Below are 17,165 nucleotides of genomic sequence, written 5' to 3' on the forward strand. Positions count from 1 at the left end.
ACAGTGATATTTTTATAAACAGTCGTTTTGATGTCATCCCCCTGACACTGTCACCTGGTATGGCCTGCACCTCTTGCAACCCCCTAGTGACACCACTGGCTCCTATTAAGTGCCAGGCAGTGTGATAAAATCACAGTGGTTGGGAGAAGCAGCAACAGATTAATGGATGTCAAGACTGATCTGCAACCAAATTGTCTGCAGCCCATCACTAAGGAAGTCAAAGGGTATTGTATAAAAGCATGCTTAACGTGAATACAGAGCAACACAGCGTTTCTACAAGCAGATCTCGAGAATATTATAGACAGGTAGAGGATAGATACTGTTGAGTCAACTCTGACTCATGGTGACTGTATGTGCAGCGGAACAAAATGCTGCCCAGTTCTGCATCATCCTGGCGATTACCAGAATGTTCAAGTCCATCACTGCAGTTACTGTGCCAGTCCATCTCACGGAGGGTCTTCCTTACCCTTGTGGCCTTCTGTTTCACCAAATATCATGCCTTCCTCCTAACAACCTGTCCAAAGTAAGTGAGTTGGACACTATTCTGCTGTGATCCATAGGGTTTTCACTGGCTAATTTGCAGAAATAGATCTCCAGGTATTTATTTCTGGTCTGCCTTGGTCTACAGGCTCTGCCAAAACCTGCTGGCTATGGGTGACCCTGATGGTATTTGAACTACTGGCTGCATAGCTTCCAGCAACAGAGCAACACAGAATTCACTACATTATGACAAATATGTGGTGAATATTACATGTTATGGATGTGGTATTGCAAGGTGAGGTTTTTCTCTTCCTTTGTGAATCTTCTGATATTTTGTGTGTTTTAGGTTCATTTGACTGGAAGCATATAGTAGTTTGTGGTACAGTCTGTAGTGTAAGGAAATTTTTCCTGGAATTCCACAGATCCTATTTAATTCATCTTGAACTGAACCTGGATGTCAGAGTTTGTTTAAAAAGCTCCCCAAGTGATTCTAATGTGCAGCCACCAGTTGAGGACCACCGGTTCAGATTAAGACCACTACTACCAGAAGGTGGTCATTTGGACACAGGGCGTGAGATCCACATGGCCATGATTCTGGTCTTCCACACTCAATCCACTTGGCCCTGTGCCTTTAAACCAAGCTGAGTCACTCACACACCAGGCAGTGAGTGGCCAATGAATGAAAGTCATAGGCTCTAAGGTTCCCCTTTCCAACTATTGTCACAGACCCTTCCACTTTTCTTATGCTCTTGCTCCCAATCCTTGGCTTCTAGAGAGAAGAAGAGATAGGGAATGGAGAGGGATTGGGGTAGAATCCTGAGATTAGTACCATTGGGGCAGTGTCACATTTTAGGGCTTCTTGGAGATAAACAGACTACAGCTGGAGGCAGTCTTTGGTTAACAACGCATCCTTGTATCTGCTTGTACATCTCTCCTCCCCTTTTTACATGGAACTTCCTGTTCCAAGGGTGAATTGTTATCAGTGCATGCAGGTACAGATAACTGGTATCTCTCCTGAGAGCAGATCAATTATCCTTCCCACCTCACCTAACCCAAGTGGAGGAAACCAGAAGATCTTGTGACATGGATGGAGAAAAGGGAAGAGAACTCTAGGTGGGAGAGTCAGCTTATAATTTATGAAAACATGAGGACCAAAATGTCATCTTAAGCAAAAACTTGAAAGCTTAAGTACTTTTATTTTTCTGAATTTTTCTCTTCATATTTGATTGGAATAAGCTGTCTGCATTGCTTTGGCTTCTGTAAAATATCTTGATCTGCATTTTCACCGTTTTTCTCTTACTCTATCTTGAATAAGGAACACAGAGATGTGTAAATGTTGGTCATCCAACTGAAATAGATACTGATTAGCTTTTGCTTCTTCTGGACTATAAAAATATTGTTAAGACTGGAAGGATCGGACACTCAACCAGGCCACCATCCTCATTTTGTAGACAAGAGAAAGGAGCTCCTCTGAGTGGAAGTGTCTTGTTTAAAATCGCACAGCCAGTCTGTGCCAGACAAGTTTCTCACCTCCTCTCGTAGGTATTAGTTTTCAGCCCTTCAATCACCTTGACAACTTTCCTCTGAAGCCTATCCAAACTCCGCTGGCCTTCTTAGCTGTAGCTCCGGGAATTTAGACACATGACCCTAGCGGGGTCTGATTTTATCTGAGTATGAAGAGAAGATCTCTTTAGTCTGCCTCCACTCTAGGTATGCATTCCAGCACCCTGCTCGCTCCGGGCTTTATTTCTGAGGATGACCTTCTGGTCTATTTCTGACATGTTTGAACACATTCTCCCAACTCATGTGTCTCGGGGCGGTTTTCTTCCCCTCGTGTAACGATGCCCTTACTGAGTCACACCTTGCAAAGGATAAAGCCTCAAACTTGCAAAATATCTTTCTTTGTGGAAGCACAAAGCGTCTTTCTAAGACTAGCAGCCTCCTTGATGCTTCTGTGAGGGAGGGTAGGGTTCTAATTCCAACTTTGTGGACAGACAGGTTAAAGCCCAATGTTTAGCTGATTTAGCCTGAATCACCTTTGAAGACGGTTGAAAATTATTTGGAAGGTAGAGAGATGACTCAGTCAGCCCTGAGCCAATGAGACCTTACGACTCACCCCTACAGCCAGCAAACAACTCTTTCTTTACTATGGGAGCAGATCCACTGTATTCAAGGTTCATAGGTTCTCAACTCTATGACAGATACAATACAAAGCAAATCAAAGATGCTTACTCCTTGCCCTTGCAGGAGTTTATAGCTCAATGAATTTGAAATCTTTGGGGTAACTACTTATTTTCTAGATCCCACCAAAGTGCACTCCTGAAAGTGTGGATTTTTTTTTTTTTTTTTTCTGGTGTGGTGAGGATAACCTGACCCTCCACAGGCCTCCCTGAGCATTTGTACATTCTTTTCTATTGTGGCACACATCTCATTGTCTTGTACTTATTCCCTTACCTGTTTTACCTGCACCCCTCCTCCTCCCCTCTCCAGGCTCCAGACTAGGAGCTCTGTAGCCCACAGGGATGGTTTCTGCATGTTTGTGGAATGGATGCCTGACCCAAGGAAGCCCTTCTCTTCAGATCTTGACCCTGCTTGTGTGGCCATGACTCTGCTTTCCTGGTGTGTCTCACAACTTCCAATACTCCCTGTTGCAGAGCTTGTGGGTTCTGCTGAGTAGTATGGTTCTGCTTCTTCCTTGAGCCCATGCTTCTAGTCCATGTGCTGGTGGTCAACTCTATCAGGGAGCAGCCGTCTCCAACACTAAGGGTTGATGCCTGTCCTTGTTGTCTCAAGTTAGAGGACCATGGAAAAGGGATATTAAGAAACTGTGACCACAAAGTGGAGCAGGGAATAAGTAAGTAGGAATGGACTCGATGGCACTGGGTTTTTAGTTTTTTTTTTTTTTTTTCACTTTTAGGCCAACCCCAGGTGCCCTGGTGGCTTAGTGGTTGCTAACCAAAAGGTCAGTGGTTCGAACCTGCCAGCTACTCTGAGGGAGAAAGATGTGGCAGTCTGCTACTGTAAACCCTATGGGGCAATTCTGCTTTGTCCTATAGGGTTGCTAGGAGTCAGAATGCACTCAGCGGCAATGGGTTTTGGTAGGCCGCCCCCAGTGGAGTCTCAGGGTGGCTCATATGGTTAAGCACTTGGCTACCAGATGAACGATTGGCAGTTTGAACTCACCCAGCCTGGCGACCGGCTTCCAAAAGCTCACAGCCTTGAAAACACTATGAAGCAGTTCTATTCTGCACACATGGGGTCATCATGAGTTGCAATCGACTCTACAGAAACTAACAGGAACAGCACCAGGCTGATCCCAAGGACTGGATGGTTTGGGCAGCTAATATGCTATTCTGGGTGGGGGGCATGTTCGGTAAATGCTTATTGATAACGATGGTGATGTGCTCATTATCTCCCTAGAAACACTCGAAGGAAGGCTCCTCTGTTTCCTGCAGTTTCTCTTGCCTCACAAAGTCTGAACCCAGACTGCTGAGGACACAGCATTTTAGACTGAGCTCCCTTGGGACGGTGCCCAGAGTGAGGTTCTGGGAACACAAAATATTTATGTAATCCCTGGAGTGAAGCTACTGATGGAACCGGCTGAGGTGAAATCCCAGCAAGGGGTTTGTGATTCCCCAGCCTCCTGCCCCCCTCCCTTCCAGCAGGGATAATAAACAGAACCAGCAGCCCAGTCCTCTGGAGTTCTTCCTCAAAGGGAGGGAGGCTGTTATTGTTGGCCGAAGCAATGACCCAGCACTCCATACTGCCATAAATTCAGAAGTGAAAAGATAATGCCTCTAAAATAATTCCGCAAATAACTAACACTCATCAGGCAATTGTTATAGGCCAGGCTTATTGTATAGTTTATCTTATTTAATACAACAACCCTGCAAAGTAGATATTTCTATAAGGCAAGTTCATGGATTTCCCAGTGTTACAGAGTTTATTAGTTAATTGTAGTACCAGGAATTCTAACCAGGATAGGCTAACTGTCCAAAACCCATCAGGGTTTCGCTTCATGACACTCTCTCTCATGGTTGGCAGGGGAATCTTGAGAGGATCAGACCCAAGGGAATCAGCAAGACAGCAGGATGGACAAGTAAGAGAGAGCTGAGAGTTCACATGGGGGAAAGTGGAAAAGTAAAATGAACATTCATCCAATAGAGGCACCAGCTCCAACATGGTTATGTGATGCTGATTAAGCTTCTTAAACAAAAGCCTTTCCTTGGGGAGGCCCGTTACAAAATATGTGATCTGAACGGCTTCTCATGGAATCTGAGATGTGTGCGCACACACGCACACGCCCACACGCAAAACATGCGCAGGCATGTGCACGCGCGCGCACACGTAGCACAAAATAGTTCGCTGACACCATGGGCACACACAGACAGCCTTCTGTTCCCTTCTGTTTTTTGGGGGGGTTTCTAATATTTTGCATTGCATCCCAGACAGAAGAGTGCAACAGACTGAAACCGCAAAACTAAAGTTAGTGGCAAGATCCAGAAAGAATGCCTCGAATAAGAAAATATTTCCTTTTTCCCGAAAACACGTTAGGAGAAAAAAAAAATTTTTTTTTTTCCTTTTCAATCCATTTGAATTAAACTCAGAGCCAGGGAACTAAAACAAAAAAAAGATATTAGATGTGAGAAAATGTTTTGCCAACTGCAAAGAGCCACACACTATATGCCCCCTCCCTTAGAATCAGCCACTTCCATTTGATTCCCACTGAAACCTACAGATTCTTTAATGATTACCATAATTATTTGTTATACTTATCGTTAGTATCTAACTCTCCCCTTTTAGACCACAAGCTGCCTAAGGGATGAGACTATACCTCCCAATACTTTACAAGATGATCATGAACACAGGAAAGGTTCAATGTTATTTGCTAAATTAGTCCATGAATTTATTTTTTGTTGTTGTTGCCCTCCACTTATCAAGCCAGTTAGAACTTACTTCTTCTTACACCTAAGATCTGTATTCCAGTTGTCATGAACTGATGTGAACCTAGAAGCTATTATTTCAAGGCAGTTATGAAATAAGCCCAGGCTTGAAAGTCAGCTAGGCTTGGGTTTGATTCCTGGGTCTGCTGCTCCTGGAAAAGTTAACTTGATTTTTTTTCCAATCCTCACCTTCTCGTATGTAAAACAGGAATCCTAGAAACCTCAGAGAACTGTTTCATTAAAGGAGATAATATACGTAAGGCAAATATTATTCTCCACACAATAGCCGAGTGATTATTTAAAAATGTGCATCAGACCATGTCACTCATCTGCTCAAATCTCTCCAATGATATACATCTCCTCAGAATAAAAGCCAACCTCCTTCCATAGGCCTGCAAGGCCCCACAGAATCTGGCTCCCAGTCACCACTTGACCTCCTCCCTATGCCCACTCTTCTTCCTTCTGCCCAGTCACTCTGGCCTTGCTGCTGCTCATTGAAGGCTTCAAGAAAAGAACCTTCCTGCCTTAGGGCCTTTGCAATGGCTATTCCCTCTACCTGGCGTCCTCTTCACCAAGCATCCACATGGCCAACCTCTTCAGCTGCTTCAGGTATCACCTTCTCATTAAGGCCTACCATCACTACTCAATTTAAAATTGCACACTAAACTCCATCCCCAGACTCCCACTGCCCTGTTCTCTGGTCTATTATTTTTCCATAGTACTTATTGTCTTCCAATATATTACCTCTATTTATAGCTGTATTGTCTGAGAGTCTCCAGTGCCACACTCTCTATCAAACGGAGTTTATAGGGGCAAGGATTTTTGTGTATTTTGTTCACTGATGTATCTCAAGTGCCTAGAACAGTGTCTGGCACCCAGTGGGCACTCAATAAAACTTTATTCAATGAATAAATGTGGAATAAAAATAGTATAACCCATACCCATTGCCGTTGAGTCAATTCTGGCTCATAGAGACCTTATAGGACAGAGTAGAACTGCTCCATAGGGTTTCCAAGGAGCAGCTGGTGGATTTGAACTCCCAATCTTTTGGTTAACAGCTGTAGCTTGCTGTGGCTCTTAACCACTGTACAACCACAGCTCCATCAGGACACTAGTACCCATCTTATATGGCCACTGTGGAGACTGAAAGAGTTAAGGTCCAATGCATTTCTTACATAGCCACCACCCATCTGACGATGGAGGCTTGCATGTTGCTATAATGCTGAACAGGCTTTAGCAGAGATTCCAAACTAAGATGGACTAGGAAGAAAGGCCTGGTGATCTACTTCTGAAATCAGCCAGTAAAAACCTATAGATCACAAAGACCTGATTACCAACAGATCATGGGGATGGTGTAAGACCAGGCAGCTTTATATTTTATTGGGCCTGGGGTTGCCATGAGTAGTGGGTGACTCGGCGGCAGCTAGCAACATGTAATACTCCTAGCACAGGGCTGGTATACATCAAGTACTTGGTAAGTGTTATTTCTCTTCTTATTTTCTTTTGTGGCTTTATATGTTTTCCCTTTTTTTATGAGGATACTCAGGAAATAACTGTAAGGCAAAATCAGGTATTCAATCCACCTGTCATGTAGGGTTGTTTGCAGAGCACTTTAGAACTGTTGATTAATTATTACCACTATTATTAGTTGGGCATCAAAATTGAATTTCTACAGCTTTGCATTCTGTTTACCATGATTCCCTATATTAAGTACACCTTATGCTACTCTTATTCAAAAATTCAATAAAATATACACACACACATGAAAACAAAAATATATATTTTTGCTTTCATAATGGCTGGATTTGTATTTATACTGGGGGAAATATGCCCATGAAAAAAAAGAAAATTCCATTACCAATTTAAAGCTAAGCATTCTCTAGAAAATTTGGGAAAATACTGTAAGCATGAACATGATATGTTCCCCACACATCTGTTGGTTTGTCATGCCACGGTGGCCTGCGTGTTGCTGTGATGCTGGGCACTATGCCACCACTGGTATTTCAAATACCAGGAGAGTCATCCGTGGTGGACTGGTTTTAGAGGAGCTTGCAGACTAAGACAGACTAGGAAGAAGGACCCGGCAGTCTACTTCTGAAAAAACTGGCCAGTGAAAACCTTATGAATGGCAGCGGAACATTATCTGGTATAGTGCCTGAAGATGAGCCCCTTAGGTTGGAAGGCAATCAAAGTACAACCAGGGAAAAGCTGCCTCCTCAAAGTAGAGTTGACCTTAATTATGTGAATGGAGTAAAGCTTTCAGGGTCTTCATTTACTGATGTGACAAAGCTCAAAATAAGAAGGAACAGCTGCAAGCAGCCATTAATAATCAGAACGTGGATTGTACAAAGTATGAATTTTGGAAAACTGGAAGTCATCAGAAATGAAATGGAATATATAAAAATCAATATCCTAGGCATTAGTGAGCTGAGATGGACTGGTATTGGACATTTTTAATTGGACAATCCTATGGTCTACTATACTGGGAATGACAAAAGAAGAGGAATGGCATCATGTTCATCATCAAAAAGAACATTTCAAGATCCATCCTGAAGAACAACACTGTCAGTGACAGGGTGATATCCATACACCTACAAGGAAGACTAGTTAATATGACTATTATTCAAATTTATGCACCAACCACCAAGGCCAAAGATGAGGCAATTTAAGATTTTTATCAATTTCTGCAGTCTGAAATTGATCAAGCATGCAATTAAGATGCATTGATAATTACTAGTGATCGAAATGTGAAAGTTGGAAACAAAGAAGAAGGGTCAGTGGTTGGAAAATACAGTCTTGATAGAAATGACACCGGAGATTGCATGATAGGATTTTGTAAGACCAATGACTTCTTCATTGCAAATACCTTTTTTCAACAACATAAATGGTGACTATACAGCTGGACCTCACCAGATGAAATACACAAGAATCAAATTGACTATATTTATGGAAAGAGACAACGGAGAAGCTCAATATCATCAGTCAGAACAAGGCCAGGGGCCAACTGCAGAACAGACCATTAATTGCTCATATGCAAGTTCAAGTTGAAGCTGAAGAAAATTAGAGCAAATCCATGAGAGCCAAAGTACAATCTTGAGTATATCCCATCTGAATTTAAAGACCATCTCAAGAATAGATTTGAGGCATTGAACACTAGTAACTGAAAATCAGATGAGTAGGGGGATGACATCATGAAGAAAGCAAAAGGTCATTAAAAAGACAGGAAAGAAAGAAAGAAAAAAAAAAACGGATGTCAGAAGAGACTCTGAAACTTGCTTTTGAACATGGAGTAGTAAAAGTGAATGGAAGTAAAAGAGCTGACCAAAGGATTTCAAATTATGCATAACTTTGCGAAGAATGGGAATTCTAGAACACTTAGTTGTGCTCATTAGAAACCTATACATTTTGCTTGAAAAGACAAAGTAAAGTATAGTGAAATGTGCAAAGACCTGGAGTTAGATATCCAAGAGGGAAGAACACGCTAGACATTTCTCAAGCTGAAAGAACCGAAGAAAAAATTCAAGCCTCTAGTTGCAATATTGAAGGATACTACGGGAAAAATATTGAATGACAATATTTTTGCGTCAAAAGAAGATGGAAAGAATACACAGAGTCACTGTACCAAAAAGAACTGGTCAATGTTCAACCATTTTAAGAGGTAGCATATATTGAGAACCAATGGTACTGAAGGAAGAAGTCCAAGCTGCATGGAAGGCACTGGTGAAAAACGAGGCTCCAGGAATTGAAAGAATACTAATTGAGATGTTTCAACAAACATCTGGAGGTGCTCACTCATCTATGCCAAGAAATTTGGAAGATGGCTACCTGGTAACTGACTGGAAGGGATCCATATTTGTGCCTATTCCAGAAAAAGGTGATCCAACAGAATGCAAAAATTACTGAACAATATCATTAATATCACTCAAGTAAAATTTTGCTGAATATCATTCAAAAGCCGTTGCAGTAGTACATGGACAAGCTGGATTCAGAAGAGGACATGGGACAAGGAATATCATTCCTGATGTCAGATGGATCTTGGCTGAAAGCAGAGAATATCAGAAAGACGCTTCCAAACCCATTGCCATTGAGTTGATTTCGACTCATAGTGATGCTATAGGACAAACTAGAACTGCCCCATATTTTTCCCAAGGAGTGGCTGGTGGATTTGAACTGCTGACCTTTTGGTTATCAGCCGAGCTCTTAACTACTGTGCCACCAGGGCTCCAAAGAGGTTTACCTGTGTTTTATTGACTATGCAAAGGTATGCAACTGTGTGGTTAATAACAAATTATGCATAACCTTGCGAAGAATGGGAATTCTAGAACACCTAGTTGTGCTCATTAGAAACCTATACATAGACCAACAGGCAGTCATTCAAACAGAACAAGGGAATACTGTGTGGTTTAAAATCAGGAAAGGTGTGTGTCAGGGTTGTATCTTTTCACCATAGTTATTCAAACAGTATGCTGAGCAAATAATCCAAGAATTTGCACTATATAAAGAAGAATGCAGCATAAGGATTGGAGGAAGACTCATTAAAAACCTGTGATATACAGCTGACACAACCTTGCTTGCTGAAAGTGAAGAGGACTTGAAGCTCTCAGTGTGAATTACACCTCCACGTAAATAAAAATCCTCGCAAGACCAATAAGCAACATCATGATAAATGGAGAAAAGATTGAAAGTTTCAAGGATTTCATTTTACTTGGATCCATAGTCAAAATCCATGGAAGCAGCAGTCAAGAAATTGCAGGATGTATTACATTGGGGAAATCTGCTGCAAAAGTCCTCTTTAAAGGGTTGAAAAGCAAGGATGTCACTTTGAGGAGTAAGGTGTGCCTGACCCAAGCTGTGGTTATTTTCAATCGCCTTTTGCGTAAGCATGCAAGAGCTAGATAATGAATAAGGAAGACTGAAGAAGGATTGGTGCCTTTGAATTATGGTGCTGGTGAAGAATATAGGATATACCATGGACGAAGAACAAACAAATCTGTCTTGGAAGAAGTACAGCCAGAATGCTCATTAGAAGCAAGGATGGCGAGACTTTGTCTCACTTACTTCGGATATGTTATCAGGAGGGTCCAGTCCCTGGAGAAGGACATCATGCTTGGTGAAAAAGTAGAGGGTCAGCAAAAAAGAAGAAAACCCTCAAAGAGTTGGATTGACAAAGTGGCTGCAACAATGAGCTCAGCATAACAATTACTGTGAGGATGGTGCAGGAGCTCTGACTCAGAGCTGACTAGACTGCACCTAACAACAACAAGCATATGTTGGTGCACAAATTCTTCCTGTTGATCAGTGTGTTTGTCAAAAAATACCATCATGATGTCTCATTTTCCCTGCTTCTTGGAAATGCAGAGAACGTGGATAAGATCTTAGGTAGGACCAAGTCTCAGGACAAGTTCTCGCTGGCTGTTGTATCCAACAGTAGTCTTAGGCTAAAGACAAACTCATCCCCCTAACTCATCCACCTTCTTTCCTTAAAACCCTAAGCAATCAGCATATGCTTCTCTCATCCTCACACTTCCATCATTTGTTTTTCCCCCAAATTAAGCAATCCTTGACTGCTGCATGGAACAGTTCTAGCAGTTGTTGATGGAATTGTCTCTACTGTCAGCCTGGTGTTGTGCCATTCTGATTTTTTTTTTTTTTTTTGTAAAAGGCTTTTTACAAGAAGGTATGCTTATCATGTCACATTACAAAGTCAAACAGCTCTCTTATAAATTCCATACTTCTTTGGTTAGAAATCATGCCCAGATGCCACCTCCTACATTGTGCCCATAATTGTATCTTCTGCATATAATGTGAACTATATTAATATCCTATTCTCCAAAAAGGAACCCTGGTGGCAAAATGGTTAAGTGCTTGGCTGTGAAAGGTTGGCGGTTCGAATCCACCCAGTGGCTATGCCTGAGAAAGACCTGTAGATCTCCTTCTGAAAAGATTACAGCCAAGAAAACCCTATGTCACATGGGGTTGCTATGAGTCACAATAGACTCCACAATACCCAGCCATGACATCCTCTAAACACTCCCCAACTTAGAGGGTAGCCAGGGTTGGCACAGTCACGGGGGCAGCTAAGTGTGCACTGTCAGGGCTGGTTCCCTGGGAACTAAATGAGAAAGGGAGTTGCTGGGTGGCACAAAAGGTTATGTGCTCAACTACTAGCTGAAAGGTTGGTGGTTTGAACCCACCCAGAGACACCTCGGAAGACAGGCGAGGCAATCTGCTTCCACAAGGTCACAGCCTTGAAAACTATATGAAGCAGTTCCATTCTGCACACATGGGGTCCCCATGAATTGGAATCAACTCCATGGCAATTAATAACAAGCAGCTAGAAGAGAATTCCCACCCACGGGTATGTAAAATCAAGGTTCAAATGGTAAATAAATGCAAATACCAGTTCTAAAAGCCAGAGGCAAGGCTGAATTTGGGATCCTAAAATCAGAGCAGGACTGATTCGGAGCAAGAGTGAGCCAGGGAACTGGAGTACGACCCTCAGGGATAATTATCTCAAAATCTTGAGAGTGCAGGTGAGTGGGTATGTCAAGCTGGCTCGAAGGGCACCGGCAAAGGCATAACCCAGTGGGCAGTATTTAGGACTGAGAACTGACAATTTTGTTTTTATTTCTAGAAACTGATTTTTCTCATCACATATGCATGATCTTTATAGAGAATGTAGAAATACTGTAAACACAATGAAAAAAAAAAAAAACCCTCACAATTATACCCATAATGCCAATCACCAGAGAAAGCCACATATACCTTTTGAAATAGTACATATTTTGGGTTGTAGCATCATCATGTTGATCACCAAGATCTACTAAGCACTTACTGGACACTGATTTAAGGGCGGTAAATGTATTACTCCATTTACTCCTCAAAGCAGTCCTGTGAGGTAGGAACTATTATCAACCCCATTTTACCCAGGAGGAAATTCAGGCACTGAAGAGTTAGACAGTATTAGAACCCTACCCAGCTAATAAACAGTGCAGTGCTGGGAATCAAAATGAGGTTGTTGGGCCCACTTCAAGTTATTTTATTTTCAGAATAGATAATACATTCCCACATGTCATAAACCAAAACAACATAAAAAGGTATATAATAAAAGGTCTCACTCCCACCTTCATCCTCATCGGCCCTCTGCCCCACCCCCATCACTGCCACAGGTAACCACTCTTAATAGTTTCTGGGCACCCTTCAAGAGTTCTTTATGCAAATACAACCAAAATGCAAATATATTCTTTACTTTGTACACTTCTTCTTTTTTTTTAATACAAGTGGTCACACTCGGCCCACATTTTTCTGGACCTACCTTTTATTCACTTAATAGTATATATTAGAGATCTTTTCATATGCTTCTGTAAAGAGTCATTCTTTTTCAGCCACTTGTTAGTCCATTGTGTGGAGGTACCTTGATTTATTTAACGCTTCCCTTATTGATAGAAATGTGGGTTGTATCTGATTTTTTGGTAGGACAGGCAATGCTGCAGTGAATAACATCACATGTATGTCATTTTGCATGAGTGCAAGTGCGTCTATAGGAGAGAGCCCGCAGTCCCCCTCCGTGCTGTGCTATGGCACCTCGGGAAATGGCTGTGTATGCAGTGTGTGTCTAAAAGCAGTGGGTTGCAAGCATTTCATAACTGAGGTTTATTTAGCTCTGTGTGGTCATAGAAGTCTCTGCCTTTCAGATACTACCAGGGGGCCCGGGGAGAAGAACTCTAGACTCTGCTGTGTGTGCTCTGCTCCAGACTCACCGGCTTTCTTTCGGGTTCCTTTTCACCATGGGGCTTTCACACCAGCTGGATTCATCTCTCAAATCTTCCTTCCTTAACTGCAGCTCAGCTCAGCTCAGCCTAAATGCCACTTTCTAAGGGAAGGTTTCTCTGTCTCCCCCAAGTGATATTGCTTCCCCTGTTACTCATTCTCATAGATCTCTGAACCTTGCTTTCGTAATTCATCTTTGTTTATATAATGTGTTGCCTCTTATTGCTTACTGATGGCAGTGATCACATCGATCTTATTTCATTTACCCCATTTGACCCTGGCTGCTTGCCCAGTGTCTTGAAGGTGGTAGGTAACCAATACATATTTGTAAAGTGAATGAACAAATTTCAAATTCATTGGAAAATATCTCCTTGTCCTTCAGATCAATTTCATCTTTCAGAAAAGTTTTTTTTTTTTTTTAATTTAAAATATTTACTACAGTTCAAATCAGCTTGTCTGGTTCATTTCAGCTCCTTCAGTGGCAAACCTGGGGGGAAGGAACTGCTTCAATTTCTGCCTTCCGTTTGTATGTGTGACCAAGGTATAAAGCTATCTGGTGCACCAAACTTCACATTGTCCTTATTTTTCTTGATCTTGACAGATTTGGCATCCGTTCACCTGGCTGTAAGCAGAAAATCCTTGACTTCCTCAGTTTTGCAAGGCATGGCAACCAGGTACAGGAAGGCAGGCGTGGACGGGTGCCACCTGAGACACTCATAGCAAGCCTTAGAAAAATGTTTTAAATTTTAAACATCTTGCTTGCGTCTAGTCAGGTTTGAGAAAAAGAAAAAAATCTCCATGAAGGTCCGGATTAGTGGACATGACACTCTGAAAGGGACAGCCTAGACCGCATCTTTAGTCGAGAGCATCGCATCAACTTTGTTTTCTGCCGTCACTTAGATTGGCCACCGACTGGAATGGTACCCAGGCACTAGTCAGCCTTGGTTTCCAAACATCCTTTGCATGCCAGCAGCTTGTCCATGGCACAGCTCAATTCTGAGGATTGGGATCACTACTTCAGTTCTGGGGTTGTGACTGCTAATCTGGTGACTTCTGAAGGTGTTACTGGAATAAGGCTCTTGCCTCTCACTGGTCAAGAATGAGCAGGTAAGGCAGGGAATTTTCCACATGAGCAAAGCTTTACCGAAGAGGCTTGCAAGCGGAGACAAGGAGGGCCTAGAGCAATGCTTACCCTCATCTCACGGAACAAAAGATGGGCGGAGTTTTTTAAAGTTCTTGGGTGGGACATAGCGACCCTATAGGACAGGTCGCTATGAGTCCAAATCGACTTGACGGCAGTGGTGGGTGGGTGGGAAATGATTCGTGTTTATTCATAGGCACAGGTGGGGATATGTTAACTAAGGTGCTGGAGCAGTAGCTTTCCAAGATGGCTCCTGTCCCAGGGGCCTCTGGGATTCATAGCAGCACTTAGTACGGGGTGTCGCGCCTGTGCAGCCTCTTGCTTCCTGGGGTTCGATTCCCCAGCTGGGGCTGTAGCCCCTCCTTGCCCCTGGTGGAAGTCACACAGTGGTCACGGGTGGATGTTCTGCCCATGTCTCTGGGCCTGGTTTTCTCCAGTTGATTCTGGAAGGCAACTTTAAAGAAGTTCGTGGGCTATTTTTAGATACCTTGCCCCATTGTTCTGGGGAATGGCTTTGTTTCTGTGCTCTGGCCCATTTCTTGTTATTTTGTTTGCAGATTTGGAGGCTCCCCTGTTCTCTGTCTTACTAAGTCTCTAGGTTCCGCACTCAACCCCTGTTACCTCCCTGATTAAAAAAAAGAAAACCAAACCCTTCGCCATCGAGTCAATTCTGACTCATAGCGACCCTATAGGTCAGAGTAGAACTGCCTCATAGAGTTTCCAAGGAGCGCCTGGTGGATTTGAACTGCTGACCTTTTGGTTAGCAGCTATAGCACTTAACCACTACGCCACCAGGGTTTCCACCTCCCTAATAAAACAAACAAAAAAACCCCCAAACCCAGTGCCGTTGAGCCGATTCCAACTCATAGCGACCCTATAGGACAGAGTAGAACTGCCCCATAGAGTTTCCAAGAGCGGCTGGTGGATTTGAACTGCCAACCCTTTGGTTAGCAGCCGAGTCTATGTCTCTTTTACCTGTTTCTCCTCTAACCACACCAGTCTCTTCACTATTTCTCAAACAGACACCCTCTAATCTCAAGGCCTTTGCTCCCTGTCTTAAAGGGGTGAGGTGAGGGAGGAGAGCCTGCATTTTGTAGCATTATGGGCCTGGAGTAGAGAAGATAAGGAGACAAATGTATTTTTTGCTTCTAAATAACAATACTAGCCCTTAAAGAGTGAGGGGAGTCATGTATTCAATCCCTGGGCAAATCCTAACCCTCTGATAAACAGCTGAATGCAAGCATATCTGTCATGACAAGCAGTCTCTGATGACTTATGTGCCATGCACAAAGGAATTCCAAGAACAAAAAGGGATTTGTTGTTATAAAAGTTCACGTTTCTGAATATTGGAAAAACTAGATCACAAAAGATGCTGTCAAATCTCCCGTGTAAATTTTCCGCATAAACTGATCTATGATGACCCTGGGCCAATGACAGTTTCTTTTTTCCAAAACCTTTCCTTTATAGAAAGAAAACTGCTTCATGAGCTACTCCAGAAAGGGGTCAATAATTTGGTTTAATTACTTCTCTGGGGGGCATGAGGAGAAGCTCAGGTAAATAGCATTGTTTTCCTATAAGAGAGCAAGCATGCATATGTTTATGCATTACTTCCTCTCCCACAGAGGCCCTAGACAACGTGTTATAAGAGGGAAAATAAAAGGCTTGTTATGTTCTGTCTCCTAATGAGTGTTTGTATTTCAAAGATAAAAAAGCTACTTGTTATTAGAGCTCCAGAGGGCCAGGGAATATCATTTGAAATTGAAGATTTGATAAAGTGTGCTTCTTCCCAGGAAAATCATTTCAGAAGGCACGAGGCTTCCTTAGCCCTTAACATCCATCCTTCACCGTCACAGATCTATAGAACACATGGTAAAACCAGTTGCATTGAGTCAATTTGACTTATGGTGACCCCATGTGTTAGAGTAGAGCTGTGCTCCATAGGGTTTTCTTTTCTTTCCTTTTTTAAAAAATAATATTTGATTGTGTTTTTTGTGAAGGTTTACACAGCAGTTTAGGTTCCCATTCAACAATTTCTACACAAATTTGTTCAATGACATTGGTTACATTCTTCACAGTGTGTGAACATTCTCATTATTTCTGTTCTGTTTCCATTAATCTAGTTCCCCTCTCCCCTTACTTTCTCTTCTTTGTTTTAATTGTTGACATTTGGTCTCATATAGACAATTTTTTTTAAAGGCGCACAGTACAAATGTGTGATATTCTTCATTTTGTCAGCTAATCTGTTATTTAGCTAAAATGTGACCTCAGGGGCTATTTTTGGCTCAAAGTTTAAACAATACCTCAGGGCAGTAGTCTTGGAAAGTCCTCCAGTCTCAACTGGTCCAGTAAGTCTGGATTTCTTTTTTAAAGAATTTGAGGTTCTGTTCCACATTTTCTCCCATTCTATCAGGGTCTATGTATTGTGGCCCTGATCAGAACGATTGGTAGTGGTAGCCGGATACCACTGTTCTTACCGTCTTCAATGTAGATAAGGCCATGGTTCATGTAGATTATTAGTCCTGTAGACTAGTTTCTTCTTTGAGCCTTTGGTTTCCTTCTTTATCTTTTGTTCCTGATGAGTAGAGACCAATAGTTGTATCTCAGGTGGCTGCTTGCAAGCTTTTAAGACCCCAGACACTACTCACCAAACTACAATATAGGATATGAACTTTATGAATTACTTTTTACCAGTTGAATGAGTTGTCCCACAAGACTATGGTCCTAAGCTTCAAACCCAGAAAACCAATCCTGCAAGGTATTTGGTTATGTCTAAGAAGTATCTGTAACTGTGCCACTTAAATGCTTTATTATATGTATGAATATATAGGCAC

This window comes from Loxodonta africana, chromosome 25 (genome assembly GCF_030014295.1).
Source record: "Loxodonta africana isolate mLoxAfr1 chromosome 25, mLoxAfr1.hap2, whole genome shotgun sequence".
NCBI lineage: Eukaryota > Metazoa > Chordata > Mammalia > Proboscidea > Elephantidae > Loxodonta > Loxodonta africana.